The sequence below is a fragment of the Mytilus galloprovincialis genome, chromosome 11 (assembly GCF_965363235.1).
Source record: "Mytilus galloprovincialis chromosome 11, xbMytGall1.hap1.1, whole genome shotgun sequence".
Classification (NCBI taxonomy): Eukaryota; Metazoa; Mollusca; class Bivalvia; order Mytilida; family Mytilidae; genus Mytilus; species Mytilus galloprovincialis.
The window spans coordinates 49,948,155-49,964,873 of record NC_134848.1 but is presented as its reverse complement, the minus strand read 5'-3'; the positions used below and the strand labels follow the sequence as shown (position 1 = coordinate 49,964,873).

The 16,719-nt window shown below is 30.9% G+C and overlaps 2 long non-coding RNA genes across 2 annotated transcripts; both read right to left on the bottom strand.

Annotated features, from left to right (window-relative positions):
* Positions 1 to 5,555: 5,555 nt before the first annotated feature.
* Positions 5,556 to 8,320, bottom strand: LOC143052329 (uncharacterized). The gene is made up of 3 exons (XR_012971087.1): positions 8,244 to 8,320; positions 7,034 to 7,204; positions 5,556 to 5,833 (listed from the first exon to the last, which is right to left on the bottom strand). It is a non-coding gene; the product is annotated as an uncharacterized LOC143052329 (long non-coding RNA).
* Positions 8,321 to 9,053: 733 nt separating this feature from the next.
* On the bottom strand, positions 9,054 to 13,677 carry LOC143052328 (uncharacterized). Its single transcript, XR_012971086.1, has 6 exons — positions 13,603 to 13,677; positions 12,922 to 12,975; positions 12,187 to 12,269; positions 11,486 to 11,557; positions 10,825 to 10,972; positions 9,054 to 9,180 (listed from the first exon to the last, which is right to left on the bottom strand). It is a non-coding gene; the product is annotated as an uncharacterized LOC143052328 (long non-coding RNA).
* Positions 13,678 to 16,719: the final 3,042 nt, after the last annotated feature.

Sequence of the window (16,719 nt, the reverse complement as noted above, 5' to 3'; positions counted from 1 at the left end):
ATAGAGTGATAATGAATGTATGTTGGTGTGGTTTTGTAAGTTATAAAGATTTTATTAATTCAATACATGACCATGTTTTAGTGTAAAAAATGACATTTATGAATATTTATTGTATGAAATTTTTTGTGTTTGAGATACCACTGGAATATTAAAAATTCTGTTCAAAAAGATGACATTTTATCTTTAAATTTATTTGTTTCACAGAAAACATGTCAAAGTTTTTTTTTGATTTATTTTTTTAAATCTAATTTTGTGAAATTGTGAGTTTGATATACTCTCAAAGAGTTAATAGACACAAATATTCATGTTATAAGCCTTGGTTTGTATAGCAAAACTTCAAAAACTATTTTAAATTGTTTTTTATTGTCACTGGTGACTTTGAAAAAATTGAAGCTATATTTGCATATCATAGACTATTATATGCTTACTTTTAGTTACATTCTGTGGGAAATATTTTTTTGCAATACCACAACACATTGTATTTTCCCCTACTAATAGGACATAGTGTAGAACATAGAGCTAGGCATCAACTTACTGAAAGCTTCTTATAGCATGTTTCATTCACCATATTTGTCTGGTCCCCTGTTTTGGCATATTAGACTGGTTCTACTGTATTCAATGTGAGTGCCAGGTCCCCAGGTCCCCAATTTTAAAGAATAAATGTCATTTTCAGGCTAAAATATGGTCATACACTGTACATATTGAAAATGTCTTTCAATGGCTTTTGACAGGTCAATATTTTGATGGAGATCAGAAATTCTAAATGCTTCGTATATATATATGTGTTTTAGAATGTGTGGCAGCTTAAATTTTATTTTGAAATGCTAAGTACGCATAATTTTATATCATTAAATGGAGTGTTTTTTGATACAGGGAACTTTAGAAATGCTGAAATGCTTGATTTTTTTTTAACATATTTTACTAAAATTAGTACCAGGGTATAATTTTTAATTATAAACAAATCAAGCTTAAAGTTCAGAGCTCAAAGTTCAAACTCCACTTCAGAGTAATACAATGATGGAAATGCTCTTGATGTATTTCAGACTTTGCAATGATAATATTTCATCTAGTTTTAATTTACATTATATCTTATTTATGTTTAGTTGTTTTATGATAATATTTGAACGAAATCAAACCAAAGTTGTTATTTTTACTTACTATTTATTGTTTGGTTGATGTCCATTATAATGTTTTCATAATATTTTGATTGAGTACACCTCCATACAGACAAAATATTTAAAGTTTTGAAACAATCTTGAAACTATGCTGCTTTTTTAAAATAAATTAATATTGCTGATTCCAAGAAACTGGTAAGGGCTATTCCAATAAAATGTTTGTGGTAGGGTAGGAAGGGACTTTTAAAATAACCCTAGAACCAAAAACAGTTTTTTAAGAAATTTTGCATAATGATAATAGATATATAACGAAAAAAGACCCATGACCAACATTCAATAATGTTCCCTTTACTACCCTCCCACATACATTTTAATGGAATAGCCCTTATTACAGCTATGCAATAGCAGCTTAGAAAATTGACAATATCTGTCAATGTCTTATATGATTATAATTCATATTCAAACTTATCTATATATCTTAGTGTTTGTTGTAAGTGAGATGAAAGGGAACAAATATATTTATTTCATTGGTGCTATTTTTGATATTATTTGTGTTTTATATTTATAAAATCATTAAGAGATTGTTATAGCTATAAGAATGTTATTTTAGTATACATGTAGCTTGAGAACTTAAAAAAAAATTGATCTTGAAAAAGGAACTGTGAATTTTCAATAATTTAAAACTTAATATAATGTGGATGAAATTCAATACTAAAATCATTCATATCATGCCAAAATTTCTATGATTTCACCAGTTAGATTTTAAACTTGCATACACAATAGGGTTGAAATGGTGTTTTTTTTTTTTAAATATTAACCAATTTTTATTTTTTTAGTTGCCTGCTTTAATTTTTTGATACTGTATTTGTAGCTTTACTATCTATCATTTATAATTTCATGGATAGTGTCTATTGTGATGCAGACAATCTCAATAAACCATTTAAAGACTTTGTTTCCTTTGACATTATTTCTCATTATTTGTTTTTGCCAGAGCAATTGAAAAAAGGAGCCATTATCTACTAAAGGGTGTCTCAGATTTTGGATAGAATGTATAGATCAAATTTTACGCCTAATCAAATATTATCTTCAAATTACCAAGAAATCACGATTTGAGAGTACTAGCAGTTAACTAGTTAAAAGTCAAAAACAATTATAAAAAAAATCCTGCATCAAAGACTAAATTCAGCTAAAACACATCCAAGTGATTTAGTATTTTAGGGTCATGGACAGTAAAAAAAATATGACTTGTGCCATGCAAAAAATAAATGTATCGACAGGCAGTAAGATAGTTAGGAGTTTACCTCTTAACAGAAACAAATGAATGTAGTTGTGTCTTTATCGTTTGAAAAGAATACAAATCAAGTTATGTTTTTTGAAATCAATATTTGTGCCAATGTAAACTGTATTTGGTGTATTTAATAATTGAGAGGCTTACAATTTTTATAGGTTTCATCTCACTTTAACCCCATTTCCATGGTTTATTGGTCAATGTTAATCTTTAGTAGTTAATCAGATGCTATACACAGTAGATCAACCATATTTGGTGTATGTAATGATTGCATGGTGTACATGTCTGGGTGGGTTCATATGACCTTGACCTTATTCTTGTGGTCTTTTTGTCAATGTTCAATTTAAGTAAGGAATGCTGTTTCATAAATACTATAAGCAATAGGCTCACTAAATTTGGGATTTGGGATCCCTACAAGGTCTGCATGTCCATCAGAAAGGGTTCACCTGGTCTTAGTATTATTTACATGATGTGTGTGAAACTTCATATTACAGTAAATCAACATGAATTCAATCATGTTTTAAAAGTATATCAAGCAAGACATTTCAGAGTGGGCAGTCTTGTTCGCAAATTTGGAAGTTAATATCTTTAAAACTAAAAGATATATAAAATTTTAATAGTATAAACGACAAAAGCAATAAAATTTACCAATAAGTCAACATGAACCAAATCATCACTTTTTATATAGGCTTTGGATTTCAATTATTTTGGCCACGAGCATCACTGAAGAGACATATTTTGTCGAAATGCGCATCTGGTGCAAGAAAATTGGTACCGTTAATTTTATTACTACCACTGGGTCGATGCCTCTGCTGGTGGACTATAAGTCCCCGATGGTATCACCAGCCCAGTAGCCAGTACTTCGGTACTTGCATGAAAATACGGATTTTTTGTGTTATTTAAATTTGCTGTTACAAAATATTAGAAATTATTATAAATTGAGTAATGTATCTCCCTCTTGCAAAGCTCTGATTCCTTTCACTGATTTGGCTATACTTTTTGGACCTTTTGGATTATAGCTCTTCATCTTTTATATAAGCTTTGGATTTCAATTATTTTGGCCACGAGCTTCACTGAAGAGACATATTTTGTCGAAATGCGCATCTGGTGCAAGAAAATTGGTACCTTTAATTTTATTGACACCTTATAGGAGTTATTACCCTTGAAATTTGATAATTACCTTTTTTTGGCATATTTTTCAAATACAACAATAGTCAATTTGGTACCGTAAGGTTATAAAAAGAGAGAAATTGCAAAAGCAAAAACTTTCACCACAAGCTGTTATTCATATGGGAGGTTAATCTAACTACTAGTATAAAACCTGGTTTTACCCACCATTTTCTTCGGGACGATTTTTTTATCAGATACTATGCGTAAAAGGTCACATATAATCAATGTACTAAACGATTTATGTGTACTTGTCCGTCTAGAAAGGCACACTTTGACCTCATTTCAATGATTCATTGATCAATGTTTAAATTATCTGTATTTTTTGCTTTCTTTTCGTTTTTTCTATATAAAATATAAATGTTAAACTTGTTTCAATGGTAGCGCAACAATAGTACCAATCCTATTTCATTTAGCATTGTCAGAAATCTTTTTAATGTTCAGTACAGATTTATATACAAATTATCACTATTTTACTTTAAACAATATATTCATCTCCATTTAGACACTTTAGTGACTACACACATTGAAATAGACCTTTTAGATCGAAAGATTGGGGGACAAGTTGAATTTGCCTGTTATCTTAGTTTGTGTATTTAAGGTGTAAAACTTTGTGGTTGTACTGTTCAGTTTTTTTTTTGCATCTGTCTTTTAACATGTATTGATACCAAGTAAAATATTCTACAACTGTTTACTAGCTACATGTATGATCACATTAGCAAATTAATTAATCACGAAAAACCAACTATTTTCTGACGATTAGCAGAGACACTAACACTTGCCAAAGTCCAAATAGACCGTACATACATGTTTTATTATACAGAAAATCATAATATTTGACCCCAATAAATAGTCTTTTCAAAATAATTTCGTAATCACAGTTAATTCATTCTTCTATAATTTTATAATACAAATATTTACTGAGGTTTAATAAAATTTTATGTGACAATAATATATTATTATAAATAAAATGTTATAATATTGTCCTTATTACAATCAAGACATATGAGTCATGAGTACTGTACATGCAACTGTAAAATATGCCACTTTATACTTTTGAGAAATATTATATATTTGTTGGCTGTTGTTCGTGTGATTCTTTGTCAATTGTGTTCTCCAATTTATTTATATTGTAGTCCTGTGTTGTCATTTTGATGTTATATTTCACATGGCCATAAAAGTGCGAGGTTTGGCATGCCACAAAACCAGGTTCAACCCACCATTTTTTCCCTTTAAAAATGCCCAGTACCAAGTCAGGAATATGGCCATTGTTATATTATAGTTCGTTTCTGTGTGTATTACATTATAACGTTGTGTCGTTTGTTTTCTCTTATTTTTGAGTGTGAATTCACATTGCGATAAGACGTGTCACGGTACTTGTCTATACCAAATTCATGTATTTAGTTTTGAAGTTATATATATATGTTATATTTGTTATTCTCGTGGGATTTTGTCTATGTGTGTTACATTTTAGTGTTATGTCGTTGTTCTCCTCTTATATTTAATGCGTTTCCCTCGGTTTTAGTTTGTTACCCCGATTTTGTTTTTTGTCCATGGATTTATGAGTTTTGAACAGCGGTATACTACTGTTGCCTTTATTTATATATGTGTTGTACTGGACGGTTATACTGCTTAATTAGTGTAACAACATACAATAATGAGGTTTAAGGCGTTCATAATTAATAAAAATACACGCAATCTTCAGAAAATCGATTTGTATCTTGTATGCAAATTCCTTGTTGAAAACAATCTGGCGGACGTTATATTTTGTATACAAGACATACAAATCAAATTCTTGAAGTGAAACTTCTATTGAGTAAAAACGAGTAATATCTTTAATTAATATTATTTAATGTTGTTAAAAGTAGTATAACACCATACAAAATTAGCATAACACCATAAACAATCTTGTTATCAGGATATATCAGTTTGTTTTGGGGATATTATAAAGGTACTTGTATTTCTTGGGAAATCGTTGTACCCGATACAGTATTCCTGGATTACGGTCTTTCGTAAAATCGCTTTATCATCATTGTAGACTTCTTAAGTGAATAGTGTCCCTTTGGCCATCCAGTCAACACCATGCCGGTAAAATTTGAGATAGGTCCTGCCATGTATGGTCCATTTAAATTTACATACCCACAATTTCCATACCACCAGGCACCATAATATAACTGCAAAAAACAACTTCCGGAGTTCTGATCATTATCTTGATCTCTTGTCGAAAAACCGTACTTGTTGTAAATAGGAGATATTTCATCAGCTACAGAAATAAAACATTATTCAAAATTATAATAAATTTAAAGACATATTTTATGGCAGAATAAAGTCAGTAAAATTATAGCTTGGTGAAATGCTACATCCATGTTTAGAAGGCAAACTATATCAAAAGGAGGATCATCTCATAAGTTGCAGAGAAACTGAAACTGTGTTACATATGAAGTTTTGTAGTTGAATAAACCAATACCTGCTCCGTTTTTACTATATGCCATTTTTAATTTATTAACATCAAACATATTGTTATGACCTAAATTGAAATAGTAAAATAATAAATGGTTGCCACTAGTGGAAGAGGATCTGCCCTATACTCTGTCAAATCACTTGCGATCTGTATCCCTTATAGTTTTGGGTGCGATAAGTGTAGAATATCTTCTAATTTTTCGATGTTCTGTTGTCTAGTTGCTGTTTGTTATTTCGTCTTGAACACAGTGTTCAATCTTTTTCCTCGACATATGATTGTTAATTGTCCCCTTGGAATCACGACTTCTGCTTTAAAAAAATACCACATGCAAAGAAAACCGACACACTGAGTATGTTCTATAACCTTGCAAGATCACTAGATAACACTGAACAGGAAGAAGGTTTATAGAACTGTTGTTGTGTTTAGTTTATAAAAATCAAAAGGGAACCCACGTCAACAGATGTAAACAATTCATTAAAAATTGATTAAAGCGTTTTTGAGTAATTGTCCAACATGTTGACCACGGACTGACTGACGGACGGATACGGTATACAATGATTCATAACGTAAATTGGCATACACAAACTAGTTAAAGACCAATTAATAAGAACAAAACACTCCTAATGATAAAAAACTAATTGAAAAGCAACACTATTAATCTTTAATTCATTAAAATGGACAAAATTAAAATACTGCGACAATAAACGATATTAAATTTTGGGTTCATTTTATACATGTTACCTTATATTTTGTACATTTAAAAAACCACAATATATAACTTATTTAGTGGTTTCAACGGTATAAGTACCACATAATTGAAACCATGTTATCTTCTTTGTGAATCCAGCTAATAAGTGTAGTTAAATAACATTTCAATTAAATGTTTAGTTGATAAATAAAAAAAATGAAACGAGAGACTTGCAAGGAGATACTTCAAAATTAAAACTTAATTTAAAGTGTTGTTGTATTGTTATAGAGTTAACTATATAACCGAATACATACGTAAACCAGCTGTTCCTGAAAACATTTCTACCCTCAGCTGATATTTTCTATGTTCATCCCCAATAGAAAACACAGAGTAATTTGCATATGCAAAATTGCCGTTGAAGTCTTCTAGATAAATAGACAACTTTTGACTGGTGGATGTGGATATTCGATGAATGTTATCATTCCCTAAAATGGACAAGAATCACATTAGACTAAGTGTGCTGATTTTTGTTTTCTCTAATCAGCTTTTGCTATATTAAGTTTAAGAATATCTTCAAATTATGCCATCTTCCCTGTTAGTTGATTTTATGCATTTGTAAGCCTTATTTTTGATTAATAGAAATACACATGGATAAATGTTTGATATACTTGAAATAGTCACTTTCTTATACATAACAAAATGTACTGCATGAACAGGATTGTAGTTCGATACGACAGACACACGATTTATATTCATAAGACTCATCAGTGGCACTTGAATCAAAATAGATGAAAGGATCATTTTTCAAATCTAAGATTATTTTTTATAATCTAGCCACCTCCTTAAAAAAAGATCTTAATACTTGTAGATCTTTTAATTCAGCGTAAACTATTGATCGAAACAAAATATTATTTTATTGCGATCCATATCTTGACAGGACCTACAGGACTCGCACCTTATATCTTTTAAAATATAATGTAACATGATGCTTCAAACAGCTAGAAATAACATTTCTACCATATTGGATGTTAAAACACCAAAACATATATTACAAGACAATGACATATTTCTCCATATCTTACGGTGTGGTATGTATTTCAAAAACTAAAATCAACAGCGGAACCACCGCACATTTATTTTTGAAATTTCATATTATACTACGAACAAACGCTCATATAAAATCTTGAACTCTTTTAAATTAATGATATAGCTCCCTCGTGTATAGATCTGGATTCTTATCCGCGTTTGACTTTACTTTAAGTTCTTTTTGTTGTTTTGTTTTTGTTTTGTCAGCTCGTCAAGGTAAAGTTTTTGACTTTTAAATATTTTGGCGTCGAATATCTATGAAAAGACATTGATCGAGTTTATCGGAAAACGCATCTCGTGTAATACAATTGGCATCGTTAATATTGAGACTTCTTGAAATGTACAAAACTGATCATTTTTAGAAAAGTATGGTTTATAGTTCTCTGCATCACATCTGCTAATTTTTTAATACATTTTAAAAAGTATTTGAAGTCTTACCTAGCCAATATTCACCACTAGCAGACCCAAATCCTCTTTTATATTCTTCCCAATTGCGGTCAAAATTTCTGTATGACCTGAAAGTATTTACGATCAAAGATCATTACCAGTTGATTTGAAAATGGTTAAATATAATGGTAAAACATTTGATCAAAATAACTTTGTAAATTTTGGTTTTTGAACGAACCAGTATTATTTCACTCATTGCATATTAATTGTTACCCCATAACCTCAGCTATGATGATCTAATACTAATGCACAAATGCAAGTTCAGGTAATTTTTTTTTTTAATAAACTAACAAATTATTGATCGTCAATGCTTGGAGGTTAGAAGAGATGGATGCAAAACCATTGAATTATTTGATTATAACCTCTGATATTCTGTATATAGAAAAGATTTAAGATAGACAACGCATATTTTTGATAAGGTAACCTCGGTTTCTGTGTGGTATTAGTAGTTCATCTACTAAATTACTAGCTTGTTAATAATAAGGATTTAAGTAGGAACCTCGCACGTACCAGATGCATCTGTCTAACAACTAAGCTTCTTTAATTGACATTTCGTTTACATACAGATTGAACAAAATGGACAATGACAACCCATGTACAAAAGAAATATAAATGCAATTGCAGTATATTACACAGACACTAAGGATTAACTGAAATTCATCTACCAACGCCAACGCAACTTGTAACTAAAGACTTTTCTTACTGTACATTAAATAGTCTCTTATCTATCGATTCTAACACTCTTATCGTGTTTCTCTAAAAATACCTTGCATTATTATTTTCACACCTTATCTAAAACTTACTGTCCATTTCTCACTGTTGGCTACTATGCAGTAAACCTGCACTGGATTAATACCATCGGGATAAATAGTATTTATTCCTGTGGTAACGTTCGATAAATCATCACATTCTCGGGGTAGTTTGCTGTCTGAAAGAAAGGAACTTTTTGAGTTACATCTTATTTAAGTTATCTCAAACAACGTCATGATTCAGCTACATAAGTAATAATTTTAAGGAACATGAAAAAGACTCACACATTTCCACAACAACAAAACAATGCAAACAATAAGTTTCCAAATTTCATCCTTATTAGTGGCGTAGCCAGGGTTAAATAGATGTGGATGCGAAACTGTCGCCGAGCGGAGCTTGGCGAACATTTTTGGGCCCATTTTATGCAGAAAATTATATTTTGCGGATGATTTTCCCTGTATGCATGTGTACTACCATAGAATCAGACACTGGCTAAATTTTTGTTTAATTTCAAAATACCCACCAATATATATATTTTGAAAAAGATTTTATTGTTTTCTCGAAACTACCTTCATTTAATTCAGAAATATTTGATGAAAGAGTTTCACACCGAATCTTATATTTGACATTTCATAAACGGACCCATTACAGCGGCACTTATTTATTTACGGAACTTTGAAATATAGGAAGCGGAATTTGATCCAACCCATGGGTTGTTTGATTACTTGTCTTAACGCGTTATACAGGGGTCATGGAAATATCGGACGTCCGTCCTGTCTTGTTAACGCTGTAATGCGTGTACAATTCTTGCAAGATTTGTGTGAAACTTATATCAGAAATGTCTTTGACACTAACTAAAATAAGTCCTGATTAAATATTTTTAACCAATTATGCCCCGTGGAAACATAAAATGATAATGGAAATCCTATTCCGTTTGCTAGATGAAGCCTTTATTTCTCTTGAGCATGTTGAGATATTAAAATAAAAGTGCTTTTTTTAGTTATTGCCCTTGTATCTTGGATATATATAATATGTGCAATGCGGGACATTGAAACTCTGTTATTCTATTGAAAATAAAATTAAATATTTGAACCGTAATAGAAATGGGTATTTATCACACTCCATTACAGTAAATACAAGTAGAGTTTTTATATCGTCGTCTTTCATGTCACAGGAAACGATATCGGGATATGATTGTTTAGTTGTTTACTAGTAATCTTGCTATGTAATCGCTTTGCTTGACTCAATTTTAGACTAAACAAGTCTGCAGGTCTGTGTATCATCACAATCTGCGCTTGCCACAGCTGACTGCGCGCTACGACGTAAAATTTTACGAAAAAGTCGAAAGCACTTTTCTGCAATTTATCCATCTTGTTTACATAAACTAAACGATCCTAAAGTGAAAACCACGCATACTGCTTCGGAAATGATTGGACGATGTTCTCATATCCTCAACCTTGTTACATTCGGATACTTCCGTGTGTATCTGCTGTGAACACATGCAATCATATAATATTTTTTTAATTTTTTTTTGTCAAAATGATGTGGATGCTTGAGCATCTGAGCATACATGCATGCTACGCCACTGCAAGTTATTAAGAATCTATACGTTTCATAAGAAGTACAAATATCCTCTACGACGTTGAAAAATGAGCGTATTGATGATAACGTTAGAATGGTGTTATTTAGACTGAAACTGTAATTGTATATTCCAAAATAGATATTGAATATTTTCCTGTGGGAACCAATTGAGGTAGTGTGTAATATATCAAAAGAGGAGTATCTTTACTGATTCACAAAAACTTAAAATGATGATAAGTACCTTTTGTTTCATGTGATGAGCATGTATCCGACCCACACAAACTCCTTATATTGCATACGTTTGTATTGTTGCAGCAATTATGACAAAGTATATGGTGGCCTGTTAGACGTTTTCCAAATACTGAACCAGAGTTTCCAGATACACAAAACTATAATAGATTTGGACTTTCCATGTAAAACTGTGGCATAAACATGTCAAGGTAAGATGATAGAGGTTTTACTATTTATCACAGTAAGTGTTGATATACGGGGGAAATTAGCTACATGACAATGCTTCCCATAGAATAAAGTGTCACGTAATTTAGCATCAAACAGAGGAAGGAGTTTTAAACAGCCAGCATGAACGGTTGTATCTAGATCAAATATGTCAATTTCGAACTACAACATGTTACAGTCATAATAAACGAATTAGTAACATGTACATCATTTAACATGTTTAAGAGGTTGGAACTGTTTTGAGTTAATGAAATATATAAGATGCATGGTCATTCACTATTCTGCAGTAGAAAACAAATTTCATTGGATTTAGAACATGGGTTTATTCACAAAGCGAACGAAGCACGTCATATAATAATATATGGTAAAATATAATATAAGACAATATGAATTTAGACGTTTCTTCGTTTAAGGTCGATTAATAAGTTAATTACACCGTTTCTCACCTGATGATAAGAACATCCATAATCAAACAGATGTTGCTTAGTAGGAGTCTGGTATTTTTGTGTAAAGCAAACCTGTTGAAAAATAGTTGTATGATTCAGTTTTTGTTATTAATGTGGACTAACAAATACATACCCGTGCATGTGATGTAACAGAAAAAAACCGTTTAAATGCACGTGAAATGATGGTGCAATTATATATTCATGATTTTATTATGTCTAATAGATCCTTAAATACACATAGTTTTGTATAAAATGTAATATATAAAAATATCTAATTATACGGCTCTTCCTTGATATTAAACTAAAGTTCTAATTGCAGCATGCTTATAATGCCTTATATATTAACCATAAGAAGGTTGTAGGACATAACAGCACACAACCTCATTGGTTAGCATTCCATTTCGTGTATCCTTGTATCTACTGTTATTATTTTGAAATGTGGGAAGTTTTGCTATTTATCTTGCAAGATTTTATGTTTATTATTCATGTTATGGACGTGAAGATAAGTGTTTTGGACAATTTAAAATTTGCCAAAGCTCTCTTTTTATCTGAAATTTACACAAATCGGTATATTGAAAATGAGTGTATGCGGAACATCAGAACATTTGATCATTTTTAAAACCATACTCTTGCCTTTCATACGACAGTTGAATTCCATGCATGGCTTATAATAACTATTAGCCGTATTCATTGATATGTACCTCATCATTTGCACATATTTCTACATCTGAACACTCTCCGACACTTTCTACACCACTACAAGATAAGCATATTCTTCCACAATCTACAAAACACGAATTTAATAATATATATAAATTACCAAAGGATCCGTTTACCTAATGATATGATTTCTTGTTATTGTAATGATCTGAAGCAGAGAATAATGTTTGAAATCTTAAAACAAAACACTTAAAAGGAATGTGATGCTTCATATAAAATATTTAAAATTTTTTCGCAGCTATAGGAATAGTATGATAACCTCTGATGAAATTTGAGATATCAATTCCAGTCTGCATAAAAGTTGGAGTAATGTAATTAAAAACGAGTTGTTTGCAATCCATGACGCCATGATGAATTCAGTTATATAAATAAATATTATCATACGATTTCGTGAAAATTACGAGGTTTAGTGATCTTTTTGGACAAATAAAGAGCACATATACCAACTAAATAAAATACCACAATGTATGACCATGTGCAACACATGTCCGGTTAATTTTTTCGTGTTATTTGCATGTGCTAAATGTTTACTAAAGGTTTGTTATTTTCATTAAAATCTTAAAACTTTGTTGAAAAATGTTGATTTTGGTTCTCTTTTTCCTCCATTAATTTGTTAGAAGCGAGTGTTTAGAATAAGAAGCAAAGAAACCGTCATTAAAATACAATTGTATTCAAATATTTATGTTATTACACATCTTTTTGAATGCGGTACTTACTTGATATACTTATTTCTATAGTAAATAATAAAACAGGCAGAAGATGATACATTCCTGCAAATGAAATAAATGGCAAATGTATGTTTCCTGTTCAGATACGTTTGTTTATGACTTAAATTATATTGTGTGAAAGATGAAATTCAAATAACATTTTAAACATGATACTTTCAGATTATAGAAACATACCTAGACATATAGCGTTAGGATTAAAGAGACACATAAGTCAATTGTGTATCAAATGATTCAAAATGAATGACGTTATGTGCACAATTATTTTTCAAACTTTATTATTAACTGAAATTTACCACTTTCAGCATAACATAGGACGGGTACTGCATCAATCCAATATCACCTAAAACTACCTGCTCTCATAATGTTTTTTTTTAATTTTCTTTCGTAGCTGTTAAGCTTTCGATGTTCATGTTGTCAATTTTCTTGTTTCTGACATAAATTTATCTGTTAGATTAATGAAATAAAGTTGATATTAGAGTATATCGCGAATTAAGTGTCACATTATTTATTTTGGCCCCTTTATACTCTATGCAGGTTATCAACAGGTGAATTACAATAGATTGATAAGCACCAGTGGTATTAGGCAATACTGCTTATTCTATTATAGTTCTGTAGCAATTCATACGACTCATATTATGTTAATTTTACAGCGTTTCCAAAACAAATTACCTTTAATACGTGTCGATGCTATTCCGCGTCATATATGAATGTATTTAGCCAAGGTGTTATAATTTACAACTTTCTGTTATCTTATGTAAGGTTAAACTGTTTAAAGTTTAATTTGAACTTACTTCCAAAAGCTGATAACGCATGCAATACTTGAAAGTAGACAAATGAAATAGTTTCTGGACAGTTAAAAATCATTGACTATATCTACCTTATATGTTTATTTCGTATGATTGTATTTCTTTGTTTAATACTGGAATATGCGTTTATGAGATATTATGCTTTTTGTATATTATTCCGCCATTATAGTTTTCAGTCGTCACATATAATAGGTTTATTTCGAATGAGAACATTGTTTAAAGATGATTTAAGCTTACTTGATAGAAAATAAGTCGTCTATCTTATAGCAGTTTGTTTTGGGTTTGACATATTTCTCATTTGAAGGTAAAATTTAGATTTTGCTAATACTATTCTTTTTTCATTCCAATCTGGTATGGAACACCATGGTATATTGCATAGATTATTATGCTCGTCCCATTGTACCACCTACTTGAGCCAACGCTTTACAAGTCCGATCAGAAATGATAACCCTTAAGATTGATTTTGGTTAAGATTTGGTTATAATCCATTGGTGGAACTCTTGCTTGAGTATGGTGTCATTTTGATTATGCTGAAGGTGTGAATATGCAGCCAAGCTCGATCTGGGTGTGTCCAAATCAACCCTTTATTCCGATCGTCCAACCTTATAGAATAAGAATTTTTGTATAAATTCCTAATTAGTTTTCCTTCTGACGATGCACTCAATTATTCCATTCAATTCAAGCGAAGATAGACTCGTTTCAAATTATAATTCAGAGTCAAACTCAGTATATTAGGACATAATTTAAGACAGATGCTATTGAATTGTTAGATGTTTCAAGTTCGACAATGGGATCCTGCTAGTACACCAACGATGATGGAAGTTAATTAATGGTGTAAAATAATGCAAAGCATTATCAAGTGTTCACCAAACTTGTTAATATTACAGATCTGATATACAGAACTGTCATATAAGTGGAAAGTTTAGCTAGCGACGACACAAGGTTTAATCCATTAGTTATTTTTGGAAAATGACAGTTGTTATTTTCATTCATTCCATTGTTTGAATAATCGTACGTTTGATTTTGTCAAGTTTTATATACTTATTAGTAAGTACGCCTCAAGCCAATTTGTATTTTTGTCACGATATTCCGTGTTTTTCGACGTATTTTGTTAATGCCTCTTCATATTTGCTATTTTATGTCATCATCTTAGAAGCCCGGGAGTGATTTATATCTTAATTGATTTAAATGAACGATTTAAATGAATACCAGTGTTCTCCCACGAAACTTTGGGTAATATCACATTTGACGTAAAAAAAAAATAAACTGTATTTTTTTCTATATCAAGTGTTGCGTCTTTTTTTTAATGTTATGTTTATGCTGTTCAATTCATAACTGAGAATTAAATTACACTATAACCACGATAACCATTGTTTCAGTTTATGTTGCCTATTTTCATTTATAATTACAGAATATTTTTTTCCCTCTTGGGCCAAATAAAAATACATGTGTGGATCCAGTTACCCTACCCACTCAACTAAATGATCGATTGAATGAATGGTTTATTATAGTGCAAACTGTAAATACACACTACTAAATATCTAGTAAAAAACTGGGTTTTTATGTATAAAGGGAAGAGAAACTGCAATGAAAAAACTTTTTCTTTACCACGTCAATTAAAGACATTGCTTCATGGTCTCATATTTGTTTCTTTATGTCAAAATGTTTAATATACGCTCTCGATCAACAAGTAGTACGGGAAGGGAAGAAAGTATTTTTTTAAAAGTTATATTTTCACCATCATGTCGAAATTTGCGATTGGACCACGTATTGCAGTGACTGAAGGCATATTTTTAAAATTAAATCTCCCCACAGACACACACCCATTTGATATATCATTCGAAATAGGAATCATTGCACTTCAACAAAGTGCATGTCGTAAGGATCTGATTTGGTCACATTTTCTTAAATCAAAGTTGAAGGCCAACTTTACAAATCTTTTCAATTTTGAAGGGGTTTCAATTTTGACATTTGTTTTATGTTTCTTTTCCCTACCTCAATACAAACCATATTGGTTCAGCTTTGGTAATGTTTGTTTTTATACATAAACCTTAATCATAAATAGTTTTGCTTTAAAATTACCAAAACTTTAAAAAAAATCCAGTTTTCAATCCATAAAATGTTTAGAGCCCCTTAAGCTTATAATTAATACCAATTTAAGGTAACGAGCAAGTGTCAGGAAGGACAATACTTTAAAATTATTTTTTAAACTAGCATATTAGGTGAGGTATCAAGCTAGAAGCAGTAGTATACTACAGTCAGAAAGGACAACAAATTGAATTTGCGGATACTTCTGTTTTTATAGACTACCCGTTGCTTCTGGTTATTGTTTACAATTATTGCTGCTTCTATGGCATTATCTTTTGTTGAGTATTTTACAGTGGTTACTTTAATGTCTATTACATGATCGGTTGTATACCTATAATCCCCAATTTTTTGCCTGCAACGTACCACAAACTTCAAAGGTACATGTATTTACTATAAAAAAAATTAAGAAGATGCGGTATGATTGCCATTGAAACACCTCTCCACAAGAGACTAACTGACACAGAAATTAACAACTTTGGAACACCATACTACCTTACAATATGAATAAAGCCCGTACTGCATAGTTATTTCTACAATTCCTGAAATGACAATTGTGCGACAGGACACACTGAGGGACACCAATCCGATGATTGCACATATTGAGTAACAGCTACATTGATATCCTTTATCTAATGATCGTTTGAGTTATATAGCTCTTTAACGGTTTCAGTTCTTTTATCTTCGTTGCTTTGCAATATAAGGCTTTGTGCGTTCCGAATGAAGTTAGATCCAGAAAAGCGATTCGAATGCATTCCCTTGATGAATGTTGATTTAATTTTATAATTGTGACGAACGATACATTTTTAGACAAAATTGATCAACTTCCCATAAATGAATTCTCTTGTACTGTATAGATACTCATTTCGCGGCAGTGTGTAATAAATAAACAAAG